The sequence below is a fragment of the Bos indicus genome, chromosome 22 (genome assembly GCF_029378745.1).
Source record: "Bos indicus isolate NIAB-ARS_2022 breed Sahiwal x Tharparkar chromosome 22, NIAB-ARS_B.indTharparkar_mat_pri_1.0, whole genome shotgun sequence".
NCBI classification, from domain to species: Eukaryota; Metazoa; Chordata; class Mammalia; order Artiodactyla; family Bovidae; genus Bos; species Bos indicus.
In genome coordinates this window covers 42,950,963-42,977,746 of record NC_091781.1, presented here as the reverse complement: position 1 = coordinate 42,977,746, position 26,784 = coordinate 42,950,963, and the positions used below count along the sequence as shown (strand labels likewise).

At 44.4% G+C, this 26,784-nt stretch overlaps 1 protein-coding gene and 1 long non-coding RNA gene across 7 annotated transcripts in view; one reads left to right on the top strand and one right to left on the bottom strand.

The window, feature by feature from the left end:
* Positions 1–26,784, top strand: part of ABHD6 (abhydrolase domain containing 6, acylglycerol lipase) — a 100,086-nt gene that overhangs the window by 38,503 nt on the left and 34,799 nt on the right. For 2 of the 6 annotated variants that reach the window (XM_070776434.1, XM_070776431.1), the window contains exon 1: positions 13,193–13,344. The exons of 1 other annotated variant lie outside the window; for it this stretch is intronic. The gene's annotated coding sequence lies outside the window, so the exon portion shown is untranslated. Of the gene's footprint in view, positions 1–13,192; positions 13,345–26,784 lie in introns of those variants that run through there. 3 more of the 6 variants (XM_070776435.1, XM_070776432.1, XM_070776433.1) reach the window with 2 other exon arrangements.
* On the bottom strand, positions 1,690–14,123 carry LOC139178612 (uncharacterized). Its single transcript, XR_011563002.1, has 3 exons — positions 13,830–14,123; positions 3,038–3,131; positions 1,690–2,219 (listed from the first exon to the last, which is right to left on the bottom strand). It is a non-coding gene; the product is annotated as an uncharacterized lncRNA (long non-coding RNA).

Sequence of the window (26,784 nt, the reverse complement as noted above, 5' to 3'; positions counted from 1 at the left end):
CCCAGCATCAGGGTCTTTTTCAATGAGTTAGCTCTCTGCATCAGGTAGCCAAAATATTGGAGTTTTAGCTTTAGCATCAGTCCTTCCAATGAACACCCAGGAGTGATCTCCTTTAAGATGGACTGGTTGGATCTCCTTGCAGTCCAAGGGACTCTCAAGAGTCTTCTCCAACACCACAGTTCAAAAGTATCAATTCTTCAGTGCTTAGCTTTCTTTATAGTCCAACTCACATCCATACATGACTACTGGAAAAACCATAGCCTCGACTAGATGGACTTTTGTTGGCAAACTAAGGTCTCTGCTTTTTAATATGCTGTCTAGGTTGGTCATAACTTTCCTTCCAAGGAGCAAGTGTCTTTTAATTTCATAGCTGTAGTCACCATCTGCAGTGATTTTGGAGCCCAGAAAAATAAAGTCAGCCACTGTTTCCACTGTTTCCCCATCTATTGGCCATAAAGTGATGGGACTAGATACTAGGCATTTAAAGCCTCCCTACAACCAAGTATTACTACTATCCTCAATTTGCTGTAAGGAATTAGAGTCCCAGAGAGGGTGATTCACTTGCCACAGATCTCACAGCTAGTAAGGGGCACAGCCAGGATTGTTTGACACCAGAGTCCGAGCACCTGGTCAGTCTCCTGTACCATGTCTTCCCTGGTACATAGCAGTGACGTGGCCCCATCAGTACTCCATCTTAGAACACCAAGAGCCATCCATGTCCTCCTCCCCTGACTCCCTGTAAATATGGAGCTTTGCCCCATTTTCTGAGGCCTTCTGCTTACTCCACACAGAAGCCACATGAGAGCTTGGGAGACACCCCAGGCTGTGAGTAGGGGACCTGAGTAGGTGTGTGGTATTCTCTAGGGGCAGATACCCCTTTTGGGTCATCACGCATTAGGCAATTATTCATAAACCATTGAAAACCACATCAATCATAGAGACAGGGTGAGGAGGGTATTTATGAGCAGAAGGTGTCAATCTTTAACCAGTTAGTGATTCATGAGTGTCACAAAGCTGAAATTCAGTCTTTAACCAATTAGTGATTCATGAGTGTTACAAAGCAGAAATCCCATTTAAGACTGGAATTGTCCCCGCACAGGCAGAACCTGCTCCAGAGTCATCCCCAAACTGGATTTAGATGCAGGCCAGCCATTCATAGCACATGGCCTTAAGAAATCAGCCTTCTAAGTGTGCAAGGGGTACAAAGATATATAAGGCAGCTTCTGCCCTTGAGGGACTTAAAAATCGATACTTAATGGGATTCACCTTCGGTTTCAGTGAGTATTCTGTGCCTCTGAGCTATCATTGTTTATCCTGTGGCCACAAAACTGTCATGATTTTGAATTACCAGTGTAAATCTGGGACCCAAACCTTCTTGAGTCCCATTGGCCACCATTTTATCTGGACTATTGTGATTTCTCTGACTGTAGAATCACGGAGGGTGGTCAGCAATTCTGGTTGGCCCAAAACTGAGAGGAGTGGGGTGGTATTCAGTGTAAAGACAGGGAAAGTCCCAAGCAAATCAGGATGAATTGGTCACGCTGATGTTGGGAACAGGCGTGGCAAGAGGGGAATGGGTAGGTGGGAGAGGAATTATAGTAGCCAACACACTTATTTTGTTAAGAATTTAGAAACACTGAGAAGAAATATATGAATTAAATACTTTATTACCCCTGTTTCACAGAGGTTTAAACTGGGACCCAGAGAGAGTAACTTGTCAGAAATGCACATTTAGTAAATGGTAGTCAGGCCTTCCAGAGAGCAATCTGTGTTTTCAGCCATTACTTTGCACTGCGTCAGAGGTCTCACGTGTAAACATGATGCAGATAAAGTCTCAAAAAATATATTTTAAAAGTTGTCCATTTCTGTGAAGCTCAAGAAAATACAGTGTCTCTCTGAATGCCTAAATTGCTGGTTAAATCAAGAATTCCTTTTGGGGAATAAAGAGCATGCAATTTTTTAAAAAGTAAAAAGAAACCATATTGCAAATTAATTCTCAGATTGGAAGCAGACTCTGCTGGAAACAGAAGTGAGCGGAAGTTGTGTTTCCATAGAGACCCAGTCACATCCAACTCGGCATTGATCACATGACATGTAGCCACAGTGATGTGGAACCGCCATCACTAAAACGAGGCTCAGCAAACGCTTGGTTTGGCTCGATCATCTTCGTAGCCCTGTGAGGTTGATGCCATTATCAGTTCTTCATCATCGTTCCCTGTCTGTACATGAAGAAACTCAGGTTTACAGAGAGAGTTAATAGATGGTACAGTAGGCTTCATGAAACCAGAGCCCACCATCTTCACTAGAAATGTGTTCAAGTGACTCAGACACCCAGATCTATTGTTTCCTCATCTGCACCACCATCTGTGGGTTCTTGCCAGCCCAGAAGTCATTAGTCACAATTCAGTACCTATATCCCTGGTGTCCCTGGGGTGTTACATCTCCCCTAATCTAGCCACGTGGCTCAGGCTAGATAGGAAAGGGTTTCTTAAACAAGACATAAAAGGCCACTAATTAGAAAGGATAATTTAACTAAATTAAAATTAATGTTTTTTTAATTCCAAAATACTAAAGAAAGAGATGGACTTCCTTGATGGCTCCAATGGTAAAAAAAAAAAAAAAAAATCCACCTGTAATGTGGGAGACCTGGGTTGGGAAAAATTGCTCAAGCCTGTTAATCCTGGACATGAAGATTAAGATTGCAGTGAGATACCATCTTTTGCCCACCAGATTGAAAAAGCCTTATTGTGTCAAGTGCTGGAAAGATCCTAAAGATATTCTCTTATATTGTCTTCTAAAAGTTTACAGTTTTGCCTTTTATATTGAAGTCTTAATCTATCTTGAATTACTGTGGGAGAAGTGAGAATCATTAAATTCTGTTTTTTTCAATATGAATAATTGTTTTAGCAAGTTTTACTTAATTGTCTTCCTTTCCCTGGTGATCTGAAATGACAGCTTTGTCATAAACCAAGTTACCCTGTGTACATGAGTATGTTTTTCTGCTTTTTGTTTCATTAGTGTTTTTGTCTATCCTTACCTGAATACATGGGCTTTCCAGGTGGCTCAAATGGTAAAGAATCCACCTGCCAATGCAGGAAACTCATGTTCAATTCCTGGGTCAGGAAGATCCCCTGGAAAAGGAAATGGCAACTCACTCCAGTATTCTTGCCTGGGAAATCTCCTGGACAGAGGAGCCTGGTGGGCTACAGTCTGTGGGGTTGCAAAGAATTGGGCACAACTAAGCAATAACAGCCTGAATACATACTGTCCTAATAACTGTACATTTTAAATAAGCTTAATAGCTACCTTTTCTTCTTCATTGGGAGTATTCTGGCTTTTCTTGGACCTTTGCTCTTCCAATAAATCTTGGAATCAGCTCATCTTTCTTGAAAAGCCCTGTTGAGATTTTGATTAGAATTACTTCTGATTTTGAAGGAAGTATTCCTAATTTTTCATTATTCAGGCTCATATTTGCTAGAGGTTTTTGGTAGATGCCATTTAACTAGTTAAGGAAGTTCTCCACTTAGTTTACTATGAGTTATTGCCATGAGAGACTGTTGGATTTTATGTTAAAATTTTGAAACTATTTAGAGGATCTTATAATTTTCCTTTTATGTGTTGATGTGGTTAACTGCAAGAATGTTTTCCTAACTTGTTATGAAGTATCATCCTTTTATGTGTTGCTGGACTCAGCTTACTAGTATTTTGCTTAGGATTTTTACTTCTGTGTGTTTGAGTTATTTATGAGTCATAATTGGTCTGATTGTTTTGGTATCAAATTTAGATTGGCATCTTTAAGTGAGTTGAGAATACATCTTCTCTATTTTCCAGAGAAACTGATGAAAGAGTAGAATGATCTATCTATCCGTTGAAAGTTTAGATATGCTTCCAAACTTTCTTAATATTTTTGGACTTAATGTTTTCCTTTGATTAAAGATTTCATCCATTTCCTTAGTAATAAATTATATATTTTCTGTAGTTTAGAACTGACATATTTTGTTGTTGAATTGAACTCTTTATCATTATATAGTGATCCTCTCCATTCTTAATAATTTTTTTTGTTAGTCTATATTCAGTTCAGTCGTTCAGTTGTGTCCAACTCTTTGCGACCCTGTGGACTGCAGCACACCGTCTCCCTGTCCATTGCCAACTCCCAGAGCTTGCTCAAACTCATGTCTGTTGAGTTGGTGATGCAATCCAACCATCTCATCCTTTGTTGTCCCCTTCTCCTGCTTTCAATCTTTCCCAGCATCAAGGTCTTCACCAGTGAGTCAGTTCTTCGCATCAGGTGACCAAAGTATTGGAGTTTCAGCTTCAGCATCAGTCCTTCTAATGAATATTCAAGACTGATTTCCTTTAGGATGGACTGGTTGGATCTCCTTGCAGTCCAAGGGACTCTCAAGAGTCTTCTCCAACACCACAGTTCAAAAGCATCAATTCTGTGGCACTCAGCTTTCTTTATAGTCCAACTCTCACATCCATACATGACCACTGGAAAAACCATAGCTTTGACTAGACAGACCTTTGTTGGCAAAGTAATGTCTCTGCTTTTTAATATGCTGTCTAGGTTGGTGATAGCTTTTCTTCCAAGGAGCAAGCGTCTTTTAATTTCATGGCTGCAGTCACCATCTGCAGTGATTTTGGAGTGTTAGTCTATGTTATCTAATACTAATTTAGCTACACTACCTTTCTTTTGGATGTTTGTCAGGTGTATAACTTTCCGCACTTTTACTTTCAACTTTTCCAAATTCCTATGTTTTAGGAGTACCTCTGGAAACAATGCCTCTTAGACTTTTTTAACATTCAACTTGACAACTTCTGACTTTAACTGATGTGTTAATTTATGTTTATTGTGATTATTAGTATATCTGGCTTTATTTTTACTATCTTTTTTTGGGGGGGAGTGTCACTTTTTAATATACTTCTTTTGGGTTGATAGACCTTTTTTTGTTGTTGACTTATGTCATTTTCTTCCTTCTATTAGTTCAAAAGATATATATGTATGTACATATGTACATATATAGATATATGTCTTACTTTAGTGAATACCACTGACTTTTAAACATACATTTATTAATGAAGGCGAAAATTAATGTACTAATTCACTTTCTACACAGATGCAAAGGCATTAGGATACTTTAACTTCAATCACCTTTTTTCTGATTTATTGTTTCCCAGCATTTTAGTTCTGACTTTGTGTTAAACGTACAAATTATATATGATTTTTTATCATTATTGTTTTCTACGGAGAGTTTTGTTTTGATTTGACCATATTTACCTGTGTCTTCCCTCATATTTCTCTTTTCAGTTCAGTTCTTAATCGATTCCAGCTTCTTCTTTCTGAAATGTATCTTAGAAGTTCAGTTAGTCAAGTCTTCCAGTTGTAAAATCACTTTGCTTTAATCTGTATCTCACTCTCATTCTTAAAATGGTGAGTATCCAATTCTCAGGTCTTTGAAGATATTATTCTATTGTTCTTTAGCTTCCAGTGTTGCCATTGAGATATCTGCTATCTAATTCCTTTTTCTTGTGAGTAATCCTTTTTTTTTCTTTCTTTTTTTAAAATCTAGCTGCTTTTAAGATCTTTTGTTTTTTAGTGTTCGGCAGTTTCACTACTAAGTTTCTTGGTTTGGATTTCTTATTATTTATCCTGCATTATATATAGGTTTCCTACATCTGTGGAGTCACATGTTTTTTATGCTTTGGAAATTCTCAGCTATTACTGCTTCACACTTTGCCTCTCCTTCCTTCTCCCCTTCTTTGATGATTAAATGGAGTTTTAGATCTTCTCAGTCTATCCTGCACATTCCATATCTTTTTTCATATTTTTTATGTCATATCATTCTTAGTTGATATATCTGACTAATTTCTCCAGAGATGTCTTCCTGATCAGTATACTTGGTTAATCATGACCTGTGAGAATACTGGGTGCTCTCTTATAGAGAGCATCCTTATTTGTGCTTGGAGTGAGGAAATGCTGCTCCCCCAAGGCTGCTCTAAGCATTCGAGGGTCCTGAGAAATGTGGGCTCTCAGGTGCTGCTGCTTCAACTTCGAGCTCAAGTATTAGTCTCCCAGTATTGTTTATGGATCTGCTGTACATATTTGGTCTGGGGACAACCATGTGTTTCACTTTTATTTACTGCTCTCTGCCCCCTACTCTTTAGTGTTTTGAGAAAGGTGCCTCAGAATATCTGGTCTACCATATGCTGAGATACCATTTGAATTTTAAAAGCCTAAAGATGGCACTGCAAAATTTCACCATGTTTTTGGCATATTCCTTATTATTGAAACAATTTTGAACCCTGATTTTCCTTCCTTTGATTTAAAATTAATGACAAGATTGGATTTCTATTTATCTAAATTAAAAAATATATATATCTAGAACAGAGAATTGGGGAATTTCCATTAGAAAACTGCTTCCAGTATGAAATTGTCAGACTAAAGAAAGTTGGGCCCCTGTTGTTTAACCTCCTACGAATCCACTGAGCTGTGATGTTATGCAGCCTTGATTGCTTCATCTTGCCCATAAACAGATAATAAAATGTTTTGTCCAAAGCCTAACTAAAATGTTTTGTCCAAAGTCTGTAAACAATTCCCACCGCAGTCTTCAGATCTACTCACGCTAGTAACTGTTGAAATATCCTTCCTTTGTGATTATATGAGCTCTTAGTAGTTACCTCTTTTGTTTTAGTTTCATAATCAAGCCCAGAACTTTGCTAGAAATCAGCACCAAGCCTCTCGGTCTCTAGATTTCTGTATCACTCTTTCTATTTGAAGTAGGACCCCTTACTCTAATTAGAGTCTTCTGGCATGACTTACTGAAGATCACCAAATATGTTTCTGAGATCATATCTAAATATCCTTTTGGTTCCCTGGGCAATAATTTCATGACTGGGACTAATTTTTTAGGTTGTTGGGTGTTCTTCCCATGTCTTTTCTTCCTGTCCTGGGCTTGTGATGTCCTCTTTGTGATGTTCTAACCTGACCAAATGGAAATATTCCGCTGTGATGAGGATTAAGTAAACAGGAACTGGTAGCTTCGCTTTCCCTTTGCCATCTGTTAGTATTACATGTGCTCAGTTCTTTTTTTAAATTCATCTTCTTGATCTAAATCTGCTTTTAAATGAAACTTTTCTTTGGCATTCCAGTCTCAACTATTTTAAGTATTAGTCTCTCTTGCTTTTTGTTAATCTTTTGGAAAATTTCTATCATTTTCTAACTTACACAGAGGTGCTTGGAAAATCTGGGCCAGAAGCTAGTTGTGTAGTGTTGGGGAGGAAGAAAATTTTCTCTACATTTCTAAGTTCTTCTTGCTGGTCTAATAATTAAATTGACATGAAATACATTAACAGAGTAAAATCAAACAAAGTTTAATAACATGTATATATGGGAGAGACTCAGGAGAACTGAATAACTTGCCAACATGGCCAAAACCCTCACCTTGAATATCATCTTTGGCTAAAGACAACAGAGAATATTTGGAGGTAGTGGTTTGGGACTTCAAAGGGGAGAAGGCAAGTCACATGAAGATGGGAAAGCAAGTGCTCAGTAAATAGGTATTTGTTGGGCCAGGCAGAGACAGTGGACACAGAGTGGAGTCTTAAGATATGTCTTATGATAACTCTATCCTGGGAACAGGCCTGTTACCTGAATTCTTTAGGGAGCTAAGGGGGAGGTAAAAAGAAAAATTTCCTGAGTCTTCTGTCTCTTAAAAGTAATCAACCTAAATTAATCCTCATGCCAAAGAGACATACTTTAGGGTGGCAAATTTTGCTCCCCTACAGCAGTCACACTGTTGTCTCAGAGGCTTCCCTTTCCTTCCCATCCAGGATCCTCTCGGACTTAGGGCTGTTCTCAACTGGCATTTTCAACAAATGAATCAATAGTTTAAGAACTGATAACCTCCTGATTACTAAGTCCTTCTTTCCAGGATCATATGTTACATTCTGACATATGTTGACTTGTCTCATGATATAATTTCCTCAACTCTTTCATTGATGTATAATAACTCATCCTGTAATTTATACCAGAGTCAAAATATATCCCCTACAACTTTGGTCCTGTGCATAAACAGATACTTGACAATTACTTAAGTTACAAATAAATGTATAAGTATTTTGAATTGTTTGTAAAGAAGTTTTTTTTTTTTTTGCCTAAAAATTTCATAGGTTTCTAGTTGTAAGCTCTTTTAAGGTGAGACTTTGCCATATCTTTCATAACCAGTTCCATTACTAGTTATGGCAGTAGGCATCTTAGTGGTTAGGACATGGACTGCATTCAGACATACACAACTTGGTTTGGATTCTGGCAGTATCACTTATTAGCAGAGTGATCGTGGGTAGATTCACCTCTTTGAGCCTCAATTTCCTCAAATGAGGCTAATTTTCCTTTAAAATGAGGCCAATAATAGTACCCACCTCATAGGATTGTTGGGATGGTTCATTGAGATAATATATGTAGCACCTGAGGAAAAGTGAGACACTCAGGAAGAGCTCAACACATGATCGCTAATTATTATTTGCCTGCTCTGTGCCAGTCATCATGCTGGTCCCTGGGGAGATGGAGATGGAAAAGGAATTCACAATCAGTGGAGTCAGGAGTCACTGAAATGAGTAAATGCAGCTTCATTTACAATGTGCTACAGGGATATGCAGAGAAGGCAATGGCACCCCACTCCAATACTCTTGCCTGGCAAATCCCATGGACGGAGGAGCCTGGTAGCCTGCAATCCATAGGGTCGCTAAGAGTCAGACACGACTGAGGGACTTCACCTTCACTTTCATGCATTGGAGAAGGACATGGCAACCCACTCCAGTGTTCTTGCCTGGAGAATCCCAGGGACGGGGGAGCCTGGTGGGCTGCCATCTATGGGGTCACACAGAGTCAGACACGACTGAAGCGACTTAGCAGCAGCAGCAGGGATATGGGTGATGAACTAGTTCTTTTTTGCATAGATAATCTGGGAAAACTGCTTTGAGGTGGTGACATATGAATAGCATATTGTGCAGGGGGCTCAATGGTTGGCTTGCAGATGCCATGTGGTAAACTTTTGGAGACTGGATTGTGCGCATTGGCCATAGACCCAGGGATGCTGTCTAGCTGGTATCCATATACATGTGGTATCATGTATTTCATTTTTCTCCTATGTATATTTCCATATGATATAGCATGTAAGTCTCAACCATGTTGCATTTGTACTTGGCCCAAATTTGTACCTGTTGTTCCTCGTAATTCCACCATGCTACTGCTAAGTCGCTTCAGTCGTGTCCAACTCTGTGCGGCCCCATAGACAGCAACCCACCAGACTCCGCTGTCCCTGGGATTCTCCAGGCAAGAACACTGGAGTGGGCTGCCATTTCCTTCTCCAATGCATAAAAGTGAAAGTGAAGTCGTTCAGTCGTGCCCGACTCTTAGCAACCCCATGGACTGCAGCCTACCAGGCTCCTCCATCCATGGGATTTTCCAGGCAAGAGTACTGGAGTGGGGTGCCATTGCCTTCTCGGTAATTCCACCATAGCTTGTGTTTAATCCTTGATCGAATTGTTACTAATATTTCATCTTATTAAAAGACTCTTAAGTCCTTGGGGGCAGGAAGTGTTCACCCAGAGAGTACGCAGCATGTAGTAGGTCCTTGGTAATGTTTGATGAATGAATGAACTTCTTTGACTGCTGACCCCACCGCTGGCTATGGTATCTTGAGTGAGTCTGTTAACCTCTCAGAGCTCTATCTGTAAAGTGGGTTGGCATATCTCCCAGGGTGATTGTAAGGACTAAGTGAGGTGATGCCCAGTGCCCGATCAGTAATAAGCGTGCATTAAAAAGTGGTGACCATCAGTATCACTCTGTTCTGACTGGCATGCCGCTGAGTCCAGGAGCTTTCCGTAGACTGCATGGCAGGGTGAAGCCTGGGCCTGTTTGCCGCACATGCTGGCAGAGGAGAGGTTTCTGAACTCTTTCCTAATGCTGGGATGAGACCTGTCAGGTAATAAGGAGTTTATACTGAACATGACTGAAGGCGCCTTTTGGAACCTGGATGGCCCCTTGGACTGCTCCCTGTCCTCCCACCCACCCTTGATTCCTCTGTGAGTGTTCAGGGGTGTTATTGACTCCGGGATGGACCACACATGAGTCCCCTCCTCTCCTCCTGCCTCCTGAGCTTCACTGTGAAATGGGAGCTATTTAAGGCTTCTCTTCTATCAGTCACCAGCTGGAGAGGAGTCACAGAGAAGGTGACTCCCATCTGGGGCTCAGTGTATCTAAATATAAAACTCTGGGGAAAAAAGCCTCTTTGAATATAGAAACTGCAGACCCTAGGAGGCCTCTGGGGCCACAAACTATGAATTAGAAGAAAGATAACTTACCCATTTTTAGGTTTTGGAGAGGAAAAAAAAATTAAATTTAAGCTTTAAGTGTTTTTATGTGTTCAGACCCACCAAGTGAAGCTTATCGGTGGTTTCGTGGGAACTTCCAGGAAGTTATCCATAAATTTTATTCCCTTATTTATTCATTCACCCCCTCAGCAGCTGTTTGGTGAATGCTCCCTGAGCCTGAGATTTGCTGAAAAATGGTAAGTGAGGATTAAAGGTCAGTTTTAGTCCTTGCTGCCTCTCTGGACCTGTTCTGAGGGTGTTGAAGGACTGCTAGCTTGGAAAGACTTTGGCAGTGAGGAGAAGTAAGGCCAGAGAAGGTACATGGTCTTTGATGAGTAAATTGTCCCCAGAGCTCTGAGAACAGTTCCATGAAGCAGGTCAGATGTAACTCTTGACGTCTGAGTGATGAAATGTCCAACATGCTCTGGCCCCAGCCAGGGAGATTGCCCCATACTCTGGATGCATTCCAGCAGCCCTGACAGGCAGATTTTACAGGGCTTCCAGTGGCCTTGGAGATTCCTCTTAGCTACATTTCTGGTGCTTCTCATCTGTGTCCCATTCTTAGAACTCAAGACCTGCCCAACTCAGCCAGGTTTTGCCAGGTTGGCAGGCCTGAGGCTGCCTTTGTGGTGGATTGAAACGGCCGAGAAAGTCCTGTTGAGTACTGATCCCACCTAGATCTGGAGCAAGAAGCAGGCAAGCCAGAGACTCAGTACAGTAGGAAGACACCTCTGCTGCTGCAGCCGCCGCTACCACTGCGCGTGTGCGCGCGCGCGCACGCACACACACACACACACACACACACACACACAGGCTCAGCACGTAGTAAGTGTTCAGTAAATATTTGTGAAATGAATGAATAAATACTTTGATGGAAGGAGCCCACAGTATAGTGTGGGTCCAAAGGGAATTTAAGGAAGGCTTCCTGGAGGAAGTAGCATTTAAATTGAGATATGAAAAAGAGATCCTGATGGAGGGAAAGACGAGGGCAGAAGAAGAGGGCGTCAGAGGATAGATAGCTGGATGGCATCACAGATGCAATGGACAGGAACTTGGGCAAACTTTGGAAGTTGGTGAGGGACAGAGAGGCCTGGCATGCTACAGTCCATGGGGTCACAAAGAGTCAGGCACCACTGGGCAACTGAACAACAATATGGAAAAGAGGAAGGCGTAGCCAGGCCAAGTGGGAAAGGATGAGAGTTCTTGGCAAAGGCTGAGGTGGTAGAGTTCAGCCCCAGTGCCCCTGGGGTGCTAAAATGCTGTTGAGGGGGTAAACTGAGGCCAGATGTTCAAAAACGTAGGCTTGGTGGCAGATAAACTAGACAGAAACAGTATTTGAGTTTTAATGGGTGATGACTTTTATACACTCCTTCTTTTTTTTTTTTTTTTTTTTGCCTAGTGAGGTTTAATTGTCCTTAAAATGAAGAAATGGCCATAGTGGGGATTTAACCCATGGTGCTTGAAAAATTTATAAGATGGTGAGTTTTGCACCCAAGAACTTTGGAGGTGGATGATCTAGGGTTGGGATTCCCAGTTCTGTGCTTTTCAGGGCAAGTTCCTTGTCTCAGAAGAGCACAGTGCCCACCTGACAGCACCAAATGAGATGCCCCACATAGGGCAGGGTTACTTTGCTTGCCTGTGAATCTGTCTGTCCCTCCAAGCCCTTCCGAGGTAGAGATCTAGCCTGAGTCACTGGCGGGTGTGGTGCCCAACAATGCTAGGCACACAGTAGGTGCTCAGATAGCATATTCAAAGGCAGAGACATTACTTTGCCAACAAAGGTTCGTCTAGTCAAGGCTATGGTTTTTCCTGTGGTCATGTATGGATGTGAGAGTTGGACTGTGAAGAAGGCTGAGCGCCGAAGAATTGATGCTTTTGAACTGTGGTGTTGGAGAAGACTCTTGAGAGTCCCTTGGACTGCAGGGAGATCCAACCAGTCCATTCTGAATCCCCCAACCCTGGGATTCTTTGGAAGGAATGATGCTAAGGCTGAAACTCCAGTACTTTGGCCACCTCATGCGAAGAGTTGACTCATTGGAAAAGACTCTGATGCCGGGAGGGATTGGGGGCAGAAGGAGAAGGGGACGACAGAGGATGAGAGGGCTGGATGGTATCACTGACTCGATGGACGTGATTCTGAGTGAACTCGGGGATTTGGTGATGGACAGGGAGGCCTGGCGTGCTGCGAATCATGGGGTCGCAAAGAGTCGGATACGACTGAGCCTCTGAACAGAAAACGGCTTGGCGGTAAAGAAATCAGCCTACAAGGCAGGAGACAGGGGAGATGTAGATTCGATCCCTGGGTTGGGAAGATCCTCTGGAGAAGGAAATGGCAACCCACTCCAGTATTCTTGCCTGGGAAGTCCCATGAACAAAGAAGCCTGGCGCGCTACAGTCCATAGAGTCGCAAAGAGTTGGACAAAACTGAGCGACTTGAGCACGCAAAATAAACAATGCCGCAAAGGATTCTGTCGTCGTATTGTGGAAGTGTGTGTGGCCCTTTGGGTTCCAGCCCTCCCCCAGGCTCCAGTCAAAGCTTTGGGGCCGAGGCGGGGGTGATTGGGTTCTGCCACCCCTTCCCCTTCCCCGGCACCTGGGGCTGCACAGGGAACACGGTAGGTGCTCTAGGATGTCTAGAGACAGGTTGGTGGGATCGGGTTGTGTCAAATACCAACTTTATCCTCCGGGCTTTACCCTACGACCTGGGAATGCCCAAGAGCTAGGAGTTCTCGCCCCTGAGCCTCCAAGACGGAACGCGGCAGCCTGGGAGCAGCGCGGGGGCGGAGCCAGCTTTTCTGTCGGGGGACGTAGGCCCGCGCACTGCGCCTTTAAGACGCCCAGCAGAGGCGGGCCTGGAGCTGAGAGCGGATGCGCTCCCAGGCTCCGCGCAGTAGCCGGGTCCGAGCTGGGGGCCAGGACCAGGGACGGACGTCTGGATAGCGCAGGGGTTGCAGACGGCTGAGGTCAGGTGAGGTGAGTGCCGGTCGGGGTGGGAGGCGAGGGGGTTGGTGGTGCGCATTTAGGAGGGAATATTCCCGGGCTCCCCCAATGGCCCCATGACCTACCCTACACTTCCGAGTCCGGACTGCCTGACCTCTTTCCAGAAAAAGGGTTGGGGACCTGTACCTCCCTTTTTCCTCCGTTTCCCAGCCCCAGCACCAGCCCCTGCGCTCTCCCTTCCTGCACCTGGATAGGTTTGACATTCCTGAATCCCTGGTCCCTACTTCCCGGGGCCGGGCTGCCTGCTGCCCTAAGCACCCAGACAAGATGAGGACTGGTCGGGACCTGCACGCTTCTATTCAGCCTCCCCGCTGCTTGCACCAGCCCGTAGGCGCCCCTCCCCAAGTGCCTCAATGGTTTGGAGGCTACAGCTCAGCTGCCCTGCCAGCTGCTGTCATCTGCCTCCATCCTGCCCCAGACATGTGCACCCCTCAAGACCTTTCCCAACCATAACTTACCTCCAGCAGCCTTTCAGCTCTTTCTCCACCCTGCCTCAGTTCCTTTGCATCCTCTCCTCCGCTCAACCTGTCAGTCAGGTTGCTGGTCCAACCACCCCGACTGCACCGCCCGGCAACCTCGGCATCCCCAGGGCTTCCTGGCAGTTGGAAATGCGGATTGTGTAACGCTGGCTGCTCCTGCGGGTTGTGTACCCCTGAACCCGCAGGGGAGTAGAGGAGGCCTGGCCGAAGGAGGCAGGAAGAGGTTGTAGACTGAAAGGCTGTGCCAGCAGGCCACTGTATGAATCCTTTTCTGTGCCCGCGGGCTGAGTGGTAAAGAAAAGATCTCACCTCTCACCGGCTCAGAAATCCCTAATGGCAGACTCCACCTGGCTGGGGTTAAAAATAGCTTCTTCTTAATAAGAGCTGACATACAGTAAGCAAAAACAGGGTGTTAGGCCCTTTCCTAAGCACCTTTGAAAACCTTACCTGTCGAACTCCTACCAATACCCCCATATGAGGTAGGTGCCTCCATTGTGCCCATTTCTCAGAGGAAAAATGAGAGGGATTCAGAGATGGGTCCCTCCCAGGACACACTGAGTCACCTCAAAGCCCCCATTCTGAACCACTGGGCTTACTTTATTGTAACTAATAAATTTTTATCAACATTTTTTAATATAGAAAGTTAGAAATTACAGAAGTTAATAACCTGTGTCCCTGGCATAAGTTTATTTTTCTAAAATTAGGTTTTTGGACCAGCAAGGGATCCTTGGTACCCTCTTTAAGAATATTGATGCCCAAAGAGGAGAAAGGACTTGCGTGAGGCCACACAGCCTGAAAGTGCCAGGACTGGGGTGCAAAACAGGTCCTGGGATGGTTAATTGGTACTTGCTAGGTTCTCTGATGGCTGCCTCAGCCCTTCAGTCTGGGATCTTGGAGACCCTGCCCACCTCCCCTTCTGCATCGTGATGTCCTTCCTTTTCTGCTTCCTTTGCTCTAACCCAAGCTAGTGAACACACATTCTACCCTCTGCTGCCTTTCTTTAGGTTGTCACCTGCTCTGGGAATGCTCTTCATGGAATCTCTAATGTCTAAATTGTCAAAAGTTCAGAAATAAAACAAGTAAAACCAGTAAATTACCAGAGTAGTAGTAATTAGTAAAAATTTATTGTGCACACTCCAAAAAGACAAAACCAGGAGCGTAAAAACCAAAACAGTGGAACGAGGCTCAGGGATAAACTGTTTTAAAGCAGCTTCAGTTCAGTTCAGTTCAGTCGCTCAGTTGTGTCCGACTGTTTGCGACCCCATGAACTGCAGCACGCCAGGCCTCCCTGTCCATCACCAACTCCTGGAGTCTACCCAAACTCATGTCCATTGAGTCGGTGATGCCATCTAACCATCTTATCCCCTGTCGTCCCCTTCTCCTCCTGCCTTCAATCTTCCCCAACATCAGGGTCTTTTCAAATGAGTCAGCTCTTCGCATCAGGTGGCCAAAGTATTGGAGTTTCAGCTACAACATCAGTCTTTCCAATGAACACCTAGGATTGATCTCCTTTACGATGGGCTGGTTGAATCTCCTTGCCATCCAAGGGACTCTAAAGAGTTTTCTCCAGCACCACAGTTCAAAAGCATCAATTCTTTGGCGCTCAGCTTTCTTCATATATCCATACTTGACTACCGGAAAAACCATAGCCTTGACTAGATGGACCTTTGTTGACAAAGTAATGTCTCTGCTTTTTAATATGGTGTCTAGATTGGTCATAGCTTTCCTTCTAAGGAGTAAACATCTTTTAAATTTCATGGCTGCAATCACCATCTGCAGTAAAGCAGCTTATATAGTGAGAAAGAAGTGGTGGTTTATTCTTTACAGTAGATGGTTATAATATTAGAATTTTCTTAAATAATAGGGAATTAGTCAGTAGTTACCTCATGTCAACCTTGGGAAACAGTTCAGGTTTTGCGTATGATTTCTAGGGACATGAGCGAGAACTGACATAAGTGAGTCTTCCGAAATAAGTTAAATTAAGCTTTGTGTAGCTACACTAGTATCATCTGCTCAGGGAATCTTCAAGGCTGGTCTCCATTTGTTTTTGATTTAACAAAACATTACCTACCCCTTAGAGTCTTAACTTGTCTGTCCCCTTGAAAACACTCTCCTGATTTCTCCCCTACTCCCACCTAAAATCTCTTTCTTTCTCCCTTGGGATGTGTAGCTGGGATCCTACCACCTTCTACTCCCATAATGGTGTTTGGAAAGTTCTGCAGCACACGTCTGCCTTATCCTCTTGGGTGCAGTCGTGCTGTTAGGATTACTAGTGTTCCCCAAGACTCCTCTTCCCACCTGCCTGGTGAAGCCCCAGGACAGAGAGAGAGGTCCATGGGGGATGGGGTGGTTTCTGAAGTAAGGATAAGCTCAGAATTTCTGAAGCCTGCAACCCCAAACTCCCTTCATTGAGCTGCAGCTGATCACAGGGAGAATGACTCAGTGAGGTACTGAATATTATAACTACATGTTTGTTCATAACGCTGAGGGGTCCCACCAGAAAAATCAGAGAGACTCAGGTCTAAATCCCACTTCTACCACTGGGTAGCTTTGGGGCTGTGGGCCAGTTACCTAACCTCTTTGAGCCTCAGCTTCTGGTAATAATACCTGCTTTAGAAGGCAGTGGTGAGATTTAGATAAAGTAAAGCACAGGGCCCAGCACATGATAAGCACTCAGTAAATACCTATTAGTATGAAGAGTGACCACTACTTTGAATTATTGGAGAATTATTAACTCATTACTATATGGCTCATACTAATTTTGCTTAGCGATGGGTCAGGGGAGTTCAAGCCAAGAAGAGGTAAGAATTTTTTGTGCTTGGAAAGGCCTGCCTTTGAGAATGTCTTGAACTGCGATATATCATCCGTTGCCTTTACAGTGCGATAAAATTGCCTATTTTTTAAGCTTTAAAAATATATGACCTTCTAGCTCTGTGAGAATCTGTGTTACCTAGAATGAATGCGTCAATGTGGTTTGTGCAGTTGTAAGGGATTATGAAACTTAATGATAGGAGGGAATAAAAAAAAAACCTTAGAGATGACCTTGGTTTGCAGTGTGTGTGGTTGGTTCAGGCCTATCTTGGGAGTAAGAGGTTCGATTCAAAGGTTACCTGGGTCTGGAGGAAAAGAAAGCAAACGAATGCTTTATCCTAGTAGGCTAGTAAACTGCTGAGACTGTGGAAATCCACTTCCACGTGCCATATACTTTTCCAACTTCTGGTTATTCTGACGACTAGATCAGTCATTACAGCGGTGAGTGTTCAGAAGAAGAGGCCAAGAATGTCACCTTCAAAGCTAGTGTTTGGAATTTGATGGGAAGCTAGTTCTGCAAATTAAAAAAAAAAATTTATTTAAAAATTTCTCCTAAGATTCTTTACTGGAATATGTTAGGATCCCATTTGATAATTTAAGGACTGTCGAGTTTAGATGTTATAAGACATAAAGTCAGCACAATATTGTAGAGCCGTTATCCCCCCCCTCAAAAAAGAAAAAGTTTTGTAAGTTTCACAGTTGTATGAAATTTAGTAGCTGTTACAGCTTTTCTTTATTTCTATGACCCTGCAGGGATGTAAACACTTTTCATACTGTCCTTTACAGTCAGACAGTAAAGCGTCTGCCTGCCGTGCAGGAGACCTGGGTTCGATCCCTGGGTTGGGAAGATACCCTGGAGAAGGAAATGGCAACCCACTCCAGTACTCTTACCTGGAAAATTCCATGGACTGAGGAGCCTGGTAGGCTTCAGTCCATGGGGTCCAAAGAGTCGGACACGACTGAGCGAGTTCACTTTCTTTCTAGCCACATATGGCTATTAAAGTTAAATTAATTCAAATTAAATAAAACGTACAATTCTGTTCTTCAGTCACACTAGCCGCATTTCAAGTGCTCATGTGCCATGTGGCCAGCAGCTACCATATTAGGCAGAGCAAACAGAGAACATTTCTTTGTTCACAGAAAGTCCTATGGAAGGGACTTCCCTGGTGGTCCAGTGATTAAGACTACGCTTCCTACATAGGGGGCCCTAGTTTGATCCCTGATTGGGAAATTAAGATCCCACATGCCGCATGGTGTAGCCAAAAAAAAAAAATAGTCCTTTAGGATAGCAGTCTTTAGATCTATAAGGCTATGGGAAAGTCACGTGGTTATAGAGTTAAATTCCCTTCTTTCTGGCAAGTCATCTGCAGGCCAAGAAATTGAGTATGCAGAGAATGTTTTATTGTTAAGAATGAAGATGTTAACAAATTCCCTTAGCCTCATTTTGGCAGAATGGCTTGCTGGCTTTTAACAATGCCAGATTCAAAGGATGGGGGAGAAGGGAGAATCAAATGAAATGTCTCTGGGCAGTGCATCTGGCTGCCTGTTAGAACCTTCTCTGACCTCTGCCCCAGTCAGGCTGAATCTGAATCTCTGAAGGTGGGGCCTAGGAATTCCAGGAATCTGTTTTTGTTTCTTTTCGTAAAGCTCCCTGGGTATTGTGCAGCCAGGGTTGAAAGCCTGGCAAGGTATGTATATGGAATCTGGAAAGATGGTATGGATGATCCTATTTGCAGGGCAGCAGAGAAGACACTGACAGAAAGAATAGACTTATGGTCAGGGAGAGGGTTAGATGACTTGAAAGAATGGTATTGAAACATACAGGGCTTCCATGATGGCTCAGACAGTCAAGAATCCACCTGCAATGCAAGAGACCTGGGTTTGATCCCTGGGTCAGGAAGATCCCCGGGTCAGGAAGATCTCCTGGAGAAGGGAACGGCTACCCACTCCAGTGTTCTGGCCTGGAGAATTCCATGGACAGAGGAGCATATACATTCAGTTCAGTTCAGTTCAGTCGCTCGGTTGTGTTCGACTCTTTGCGACCCCATGGCAGCACGCCAGGCCTCCCTGTCCATCACCAACTCCCGGAGTTCACTCAAACTCACGTCCATTGAATCGGTGATGCCATCCAGCCATCTCATCCTCTGTTGTCCCCTTCTCCTCTTGCCCCCAATCCCTCCCAGCATCAGAGTCTTTTCCAGTGAGTGGCCTTTTCGAATGAGGTAGCCAAAGTACTGGAGTTTCAGCTTTAGCAACATTACCATATGTACAATAGATAACCAGTGGAGATTTGCTTGTATGATTCAGGGAATGCCTATGCTCTGTGACAGCCTGGAGGGGTGGGATGGAGAGGGAAGTGGGAGGAAGGTTTACGAGGGAGGGGACATATGTATATCTGCGGCTGGTTCATGTTGATGTATGGCAGAAACCAACTCAATATTATAAAGTAATTATCCTCAAGTTAAAAATAAAATGCAGAAAAAAAAGAACAGCTTCAAGACTGTGCCCTTAAAAAAAAAAAACTCCTGAGCACTGAAAGAAAATGTTTCAAAGTAGATTTGGGGAGTGACTAAAAATGTTCCTCACTGATTAACTGCCGTAATAAAGATTGGAGTTGAGTGGGTTCACTTCCTGTAGAAATAGGTCTCCAGTGAGGGCAGCTTTACGCCTAGGGAGTATTTGGCACCATCTGGAGACATTTTTGCTTATCAAAACTTGGGGGCCTCTCTCCACTGGTTAGAGGCAGGGGATACTGCTAATTACTCTCACAATGCTTAGGAAGTGGATAGGAAAGCCCCTCACAACAAAGAATTAATCTGGCCCCAAATGTCCTTTGTGCTATGATTGAGAAACCCTAATTGAGACATAGGGTCCCCTAGGGGCTTCCCAGACGTTGCTAGTGGTGAAGAATTCGCCTGCCAATGTGGGCACACGCAAGAGATGCGGGTTGGAAGATCCCCTGGAGCTTTAAAATAGCTCCTCACTCTAGTATTCTTGCCTGGAAAATCTCATGGGCAGAGGAGCCTGGTGGGCTACAGTCCATGGGGTCACAAAGAGTTGGATACGACCGAGCACACACCATCTAGAAGTAATTTTTGCAAACCAAAGTCTTCCTTAACCATGAAGATAGTCCCCGCTTCAAGAAAGATCACGATATTCTCCTAAACTAGACCTTCGGAAACCCTCTTGATCATATATTCAGTCCCGGCAGCCATGTAGCATGTTGTTGCCCGTCATCGGAGCGTTTCCAGCTGTTCCAAGGAAACTGCTTTTTCAGGAAAACAGTACTGCCTGCAGAAGGTGTGAGCAGAGGTGCTTACAGGGCTGCACGTTGAGATCCTCTTCTTGTAAAATGTTTACCCAGAGTGACAGCAGCCTTGCTCAGGTGGTTTTCCAGAAGCTGTGGCTCTTGGCTGCTGGTGTTGGGTATCTGCCTCGTGATGTACCCGGAAGAGGATTCAAGCCTGATATGTGATGAAGTTTGGGAACTGAGCTATGGGCTAGACTCTGGGAATATAAAGATAGCGACAGAGAGCTGCTTACTGATGAAGCGTCTGAGCAGACCTGGCACAGCAGCAGTGCAGGGTGATGGAGGCGTATTCCTGAACACAAGTTCGTGTGGACAATACACAGTGCGGACAGACACCCCAAAATGGCGGAGTCTGGAGCAGAGTACATGTATTGCAGGGCCAAGCGAAGGGGACAGGTTACTCCCCCAGTGGGTTGAGGGGAGACATTTTTAAAAGGCAAATTAGAGCTGAGGGCTGCAGGGTTTGTGGCTTTCTTCTGCTTGGTTGGTGGTGAGGTCAAAGCTGTGCTCCAGGAATCTTACACTCAGCCTGAAGTTACCATCCTCAATCTGGGTGGGAGCCTTAGTTCCTATAGAAGAGATCGAAGATAGTGTTCTGTGTGTTCCTTGAGGAGGAACCAGGACCCTGCCCCAAGGCTGAACTTTTCTTTCTCGACTACTCCTCTGTTTCTGCAGCCCCTCTCTTCCCTGATTAGCAACTGTTTGAATCTGCCCTGTGGAACTCAGGGAAAGTCAAGGAGGCTGAATGAAACCTATTTCCTACAGATAAGGAGGGAGCACAGAAAGGCTTTTGTGCCCAGGAGGGCCCCATAGGGTCCTGCTCAATTTCAGTGGCACGGCTGTGCAGCTCCTCCCAGGAGAGCAGGCCAGTGCTTCCCAGCTGTGCAGCGAGTACTCATCACCGTCCAGTCCCTGCTTTGAGCAGTCTCCATGCATCATTTGATTTTCTCCCCACACTGAGGCTCCAAGAGGTTGTGTGACTTGCCGAGGTCCCAAAGCTGGTAGTGACAGAGCAGAGACGTGAACGTAGGTTATGGAACTGCACAGCTGACCCTCAGAGAAGCATTTACAGGTGGGGTGGTCCCAGGTGGCCCAGTGGTAAAGAATCCACCTGCCAAGCAGGAAATGCGAGTTCTATCCCTGGGTTGGGAAGATGCCCTGAAGGAGGAAATGGCAGCTCATGCCAGTATTCTTGCCTGAGAAATCCATGGACCGAGGAGCCCGGTGAGCTGCAGTCCATGGGGTCACAAAAGAGTCAGACATGACTGAGCAACTGAACAACAACAACACAATGTTTTCCTAGCCGAGACTTGAAGGATGTAACCTCAAGTCCCCCAAGCAGGGCTGTGCTGGGGGTAGGGGAGCCACTGTGCGGAAGCCCTGTGGGTGTGAAGGAGTATGCCATGTCAGGATTGTAGATCTTTCAGGAAAATAGGGGGCAGGATACAAGAGGATGACATGTGAAGGATGGGCAGGCTCCAACTTGTCCATGGCCTTCCATGTCACGCTGTGGGCCACTGTGAGCCACCAGTGGAGTGGGGCAGAAGAAGAGAAGAACTGTGTGCCATTGGACAGCTTGCTTAAGCTCTCTGGGTCTCAGCTGCCCCTCTGGAGTCTCTAAAGCTACTCTGGTGAGGAATGCTCATTTTGTTAGTGACCATAAAGAACAGAGTGAAGGAATGGCCCGCAGTGGCGCTGGTGGGGCAGTACTGTGATTCATGGCTTGCCTGTTTGTCGTTTGGTGTTATACTAAGTGCCCACCGAGGGAAGGCGTGGTGATGCTAAAGTGCCGTGGCACCTGCAGAGATGTAGTAAGACTTGTCTTCACGGAGCTTGCAGCCTAGTGCAGGGTGCCGCCAGTGTTTTCATATTACAGCAGAAGACACAGATCACAAATACTTGTTGGCATGCAGAAGGAAGTCAAGGTTACTGACAGCTGGGGGACTGAGGGAAGGTTCACTGAAGGAGATAACGCCTAGTTCTGCCAGAATGATTTGTTAGAAGATGGGGGTAGATAGAGTGTGTAGTTCAGATCAACAGAAAATGGGGAAGTGGAGAAAAATACAAAGCTAGTTCAGTTGCCCCCACCAGAAGGTCAGATTATCAGCCTATCTGGTAACGAATTCCCCGGAGTTTCCAGGTTTTAGGGGGAATGTGGCAGTTATAACAGGAATCTATCCATTGCTGGACTTGCCACTTATGCACTTGGGTCCCACCCCATCATGCCTCCTCCCTTTTTAACCCTGGTGTCCAGCCAGGCTCCTGGAGCATCCATGTCTTGGTTATCTGTCCCTCCCAAGACATAAGGACATTTTACAAATATGAGACCTACCTTAGAAAGTGAAATTATAACTCTTGACAGAGACAGAATTTCATGAAATCACAGCAAGGGATGTTGGGGGGCTGGTTGACTGACGTGTGGAGATTGTAATGGGTGGCAGTCTGGCAATGTGAGACCTGTTAACTGATGAAGAGAAGGGAGGGACTTGAAGCTCAAAGGATTGGGAGGCCTTTGGGAAAGCTGTAAGTAAAATATTTTTGCAAAAATGTCCCCTGAATGATAGCACTGTGACAACCAGATGTTAAGTGGAAGGATTTAGCATACTTTTAAGGCAATCCACATGAGATTCATTCGCTGTTCTAAGAATTAGCATAGGCGGCAGTTATTTTGTTCCATATTTGCTTTTGATCTTAGAACTGACAGCTTTTGATTTTTACTTATTTGGATAGAGTTCCAAACAAAAGTGTGTTTTATTCTTAACTATGAAGTTTTTTTTCTGATGCTGATTTTCCCAAGTTACAGAGATCTCTGGGGAAGAGCTTCTGGTTAAGGAAGGTAGGGACCAGCTCACAAAGGGCTCTGAATGCTGGACCTCGTACTGGAAGCCAGAAATCTTATCCTGATCAAAGTGCTGGCTGTTTATAAGAGAGCTCCTTTTTGTCTCACACTAGCTAGAAAATACTGTAGACCAGCTTCCCTCCTTTAGAAATGTCAGAACCCTCTGTAATCTCGTTGCTTTTCCTCTTTTTAAACAATAGTCTTTTCAGCTCGCTTTTTGATTGGAGGACGGTTGTTTTACAGTGTTGTGCTGGTTTCTGACATACAACAACTCAAATCAGTCATAACTTCAGAGCACAGCTTCCAGAGATGGGAGAGTGTTTTGGGGCTCTGAGGTTCTATTTCAGGCCTCTGCCACTGCATGCCCATACAGAGGGCTATTTTAATTTCTTTGAGTCTTGTGACAGATAGTCACTTCTGTGATGCTCTAGCACTTTACCTTTGAGAACAGCCCTCAGCCAATGACAGTGCATACACTGGCACTCATTCGTAGAGAAGCGTTCGAATGAAAGCTTGTCCCAGGCTCCCCAAGAGTCGGAAGACTTGGGTCCATAGAGCTAAAGGATCAAGTGGCTTTTGGCTTCTCTTTTATCCAGTGGGAGACTGGCTTGTATCCCTGTGGGGTTGCCTGGCTTAAAGTATGGTTTCAGGCAGGTGGTTATTTCAGACTATCGCCACAGCTGCATCTTGACCCCAGAGGCTGATGCTTTGAAGGTGCTGGGCTAGCTCAGGGCACATGGCGCATGTTTCATTGCCCTGTCTCTTTGCCAGTATGATTTTTTAGAAGATATACCGCAGGGTATATAAGCTACCTGCCTTCCAGCTGAGCCCCTTATTGATCTGCCAGCCTCTCCTCTGGCTGTGCCCCTTCTCCCGAGGATTGAGTAGCAGGATTTTCCAGTTCTCTGATCCTCTGTCCACAGGCCCTGCCTGGCTCGGCCAAGTTTCCTTGGCCACAGTACTGCCCTAGGTGGTAGAAGCAGGGGAGGGGGCCATGGGCTTGGATGGTTCTTAAAGCAAAAGCCCCCATGGGGAATCAGGTGCTAGTGATATGGTATAAAGCAAGACAGAGTGAATCCTCTTATCAGTACCTTTCCCAGAACTATAAAGGAGATAGAATTTCTGTGACTGTTGAACATGTGAAATGTGACTAGTGCAGCTGAAGAACTGATTTTTACACTTTACCTAGTTTTGATCAGTTTAAATCTAAACAGCTACCATGTGGCTAATGGCTACTGTATAGGATAGACCATTGCATTTGAGGAGTTTATATTTTTTATTTTATTTTTTAAGAGTTAATTATTCTTGGCTGTGCCGGTCTTTGTTGCTGTGCGGGCTTTGCTCTAGTTGCAGTGAGCACTACTCTTTAGTTGGGGTGTGCAGTCTTACTGTGGTGGCTTCTCTTGTTGCACACAAGCTCTAGGGGTGCAGGCGTCAGTAGTTGCTGCACATGGAGTTAGTAGCTGTGGCTCCGGGTTCTGGAGCACAGACTCAGTGGTTGTGGTGCATGGGCTTAGTTGATCCATGGCCTGCAGGGATCTTCCCAGACCAGGGATCAAACCTGAGATCCCTGCAGGGATGTCCTGCATTGGCAGGGGGATTCTTTACCACAGAGCCACCACGGAAGCCCTATGTTGTATTTTTTAATTAAAGAGGGAAAACCTTTTACACACACATGGTAGCAACTCAAGAGGTATGGTTCATGTCAGTGAACAGCCTCCCTCATCTCTGCCCCTAGCCTCTCAGCTCCCTTCCCAGCCCGACTCGTTTGGTTCTCAGCTGCTTCTGCATCCATTCAGAAACATTTTACACATAGGTAAGCAATAACATGCGTATTTTCCTCTCTTTCACACAATACAAGAGATGTTATCCTACCCATTCTCTTCTGTTCCTTGCTTTTGAAAGTTAACTATGTACCTTAGGGGTCATTACCCACAGAGACAAATAGAACAGACAGCTTCCCTGGTGCCTCAGGCAGTAAAGCGCCTGCCTGCAATGCAGGAGACCTGGGTTCGATCCCTGGGTTGGGAAGATCCCCTGGAAAAGGAAAAGGCAACCCATTCCAGTATTCTTACCTGGAAAATCCCAAGGATGGAGGAGCCCAGTAGGCTATAGTCCATGGGGTCCCAAAGAGTTGGACATGACTGAGCGACTTCACTTTCACTTTTCACTTCCATGCATTGGAGAAGGAAATCGCAACCTACTCCAGTGTTCTTGCCTGGAGAATCCCGGGGACGGGGGAGCCTGGTGGGCTGCCGTCTATGGGGTTGCACAGAGTCGGACACGACTGAAGCGACTTAGCAGCAGCATATATAATTATTTTTTGGAAGTGCTCAGCCTATTTATTTCACTTTATGCCCAACCTATAATACGTAATGGCTTATATTAATTTTATTTGCATTTAATGACTGTACACTATAACTTGTTTATAAAGTTGTACCATCGCTTACTTAACATGTCCTTTATGAGTGGGCATGTAAGTTCCAGGTTTTTTTGACATGATAAGTAATACTATAACAAATAACCGTGTACAAACTTATTCTCACATATGTTCAGGTATGAGCATAAATAAATTCCTGGAAATTAGAGATGATTTGATCAAAGGTGTGTGTATTTTACATTGCTGCAGGTTTTGTCAAAATGCCATCTGTAGATTTTGTTAATGGGAATGTAAAATTATGTTGCTGAGGGCAACCCCACAGCCCCAGCTACACTGTCTGTTGTTACACTTTTGTTGTTCGCCAGTATGGGGAACAGAGATCACCATCACCTTGGAGGTTTAAATTGTGTTTCTCTTGTAAATGAAGTTAAGATTGAGCATCTTTTTAGCTAAGACTCATTTGTATTTCCTTCCTGTTCAATTATCTGTTCAAATCTTTTGCCCATTTTTCTATTAGATTTTGTTGTTTTTATTGATTTGTAGGAACCCTTTGTTAGTCTGTTGCCTGATATGTATCAACAGATTTTAATCTTATTCATGCTATCCCTTTCCGTGTGTCATTTAAAAAGATTTTTTATGCAGTCAGCTTATTAATCTTTATGTTATGGCCCCTAGGTTTTATATCTTACTGAGGAAGATTTTTTCCAGAGTTCTCATGTTTTCTTCTAGAACTTTCGTACTTTTTCCCCCTTATGTTTAACTGTTTGATCCCTCTGGAATAATTCAGGGGTTTTGTGGATTTACCTTCCATTACCCATCTGCCTATCTCCTCATTTTTCTGCTGTGGTGTCTTGGCCAGCATCTCTGTACTGTCCAGCCCTGCTTATGAGCTTTGTAGTCCCCTCTTGTTAGCCACTCTAGTAGAAATATTGTATTCATTTGCCCATTGGTTTGCCAGCTTCCTCTCTTTTCTTTCTGAGTAGAGCTTTTAGGTAACCCTAACCCCAGACAGTTTTCCGACAAAGGTCTGTCTAGTCAAAGCTATGGTTTTTCCAGTAGTCATGTATAGATATGAGAGTTGGACTGTTAAAGAAAGTTGAGCGCCGAAGAAATGATGCTTTTTAATTGTGGTGTTGGAGAAGACTCTTGAGAGTCCCTTGGACTGCAAGGAGATCCAACCAGTCCATCCTAAAGGAAATCAGTCCTGAATATTCACTGGAAGGACTGATGCTGAAGCTGACACTTCAATAGTCTGGCCACCTGATGTGAAGAACTGACTCATTTGAAAAGAGCCTGATGCTGGGAAAGATTGAAGGCAGGAGGAGAAGGGGACGACAGAGGATGAGATAGTTGAATGGCATCACCGACTTGATGGACATGAGTTTGAGCAAGCTCCGGGACTTGGTGATGAACAGGGAAGCCTAGCGTGCTGCAGTCCATGGGGTTGCGAAGAGCTGGACATGACTGAGCAACTGAACTGAACTGAACCCCAGACAGAGAGGGGAGTTTTAACCTTTATTTGAAGGTCTTAGTTAAGTTTGAAGCCTCCGGAAGCCCCTCTCACCCAAGCATGCCTGTTTCCCTTATTGCCTCT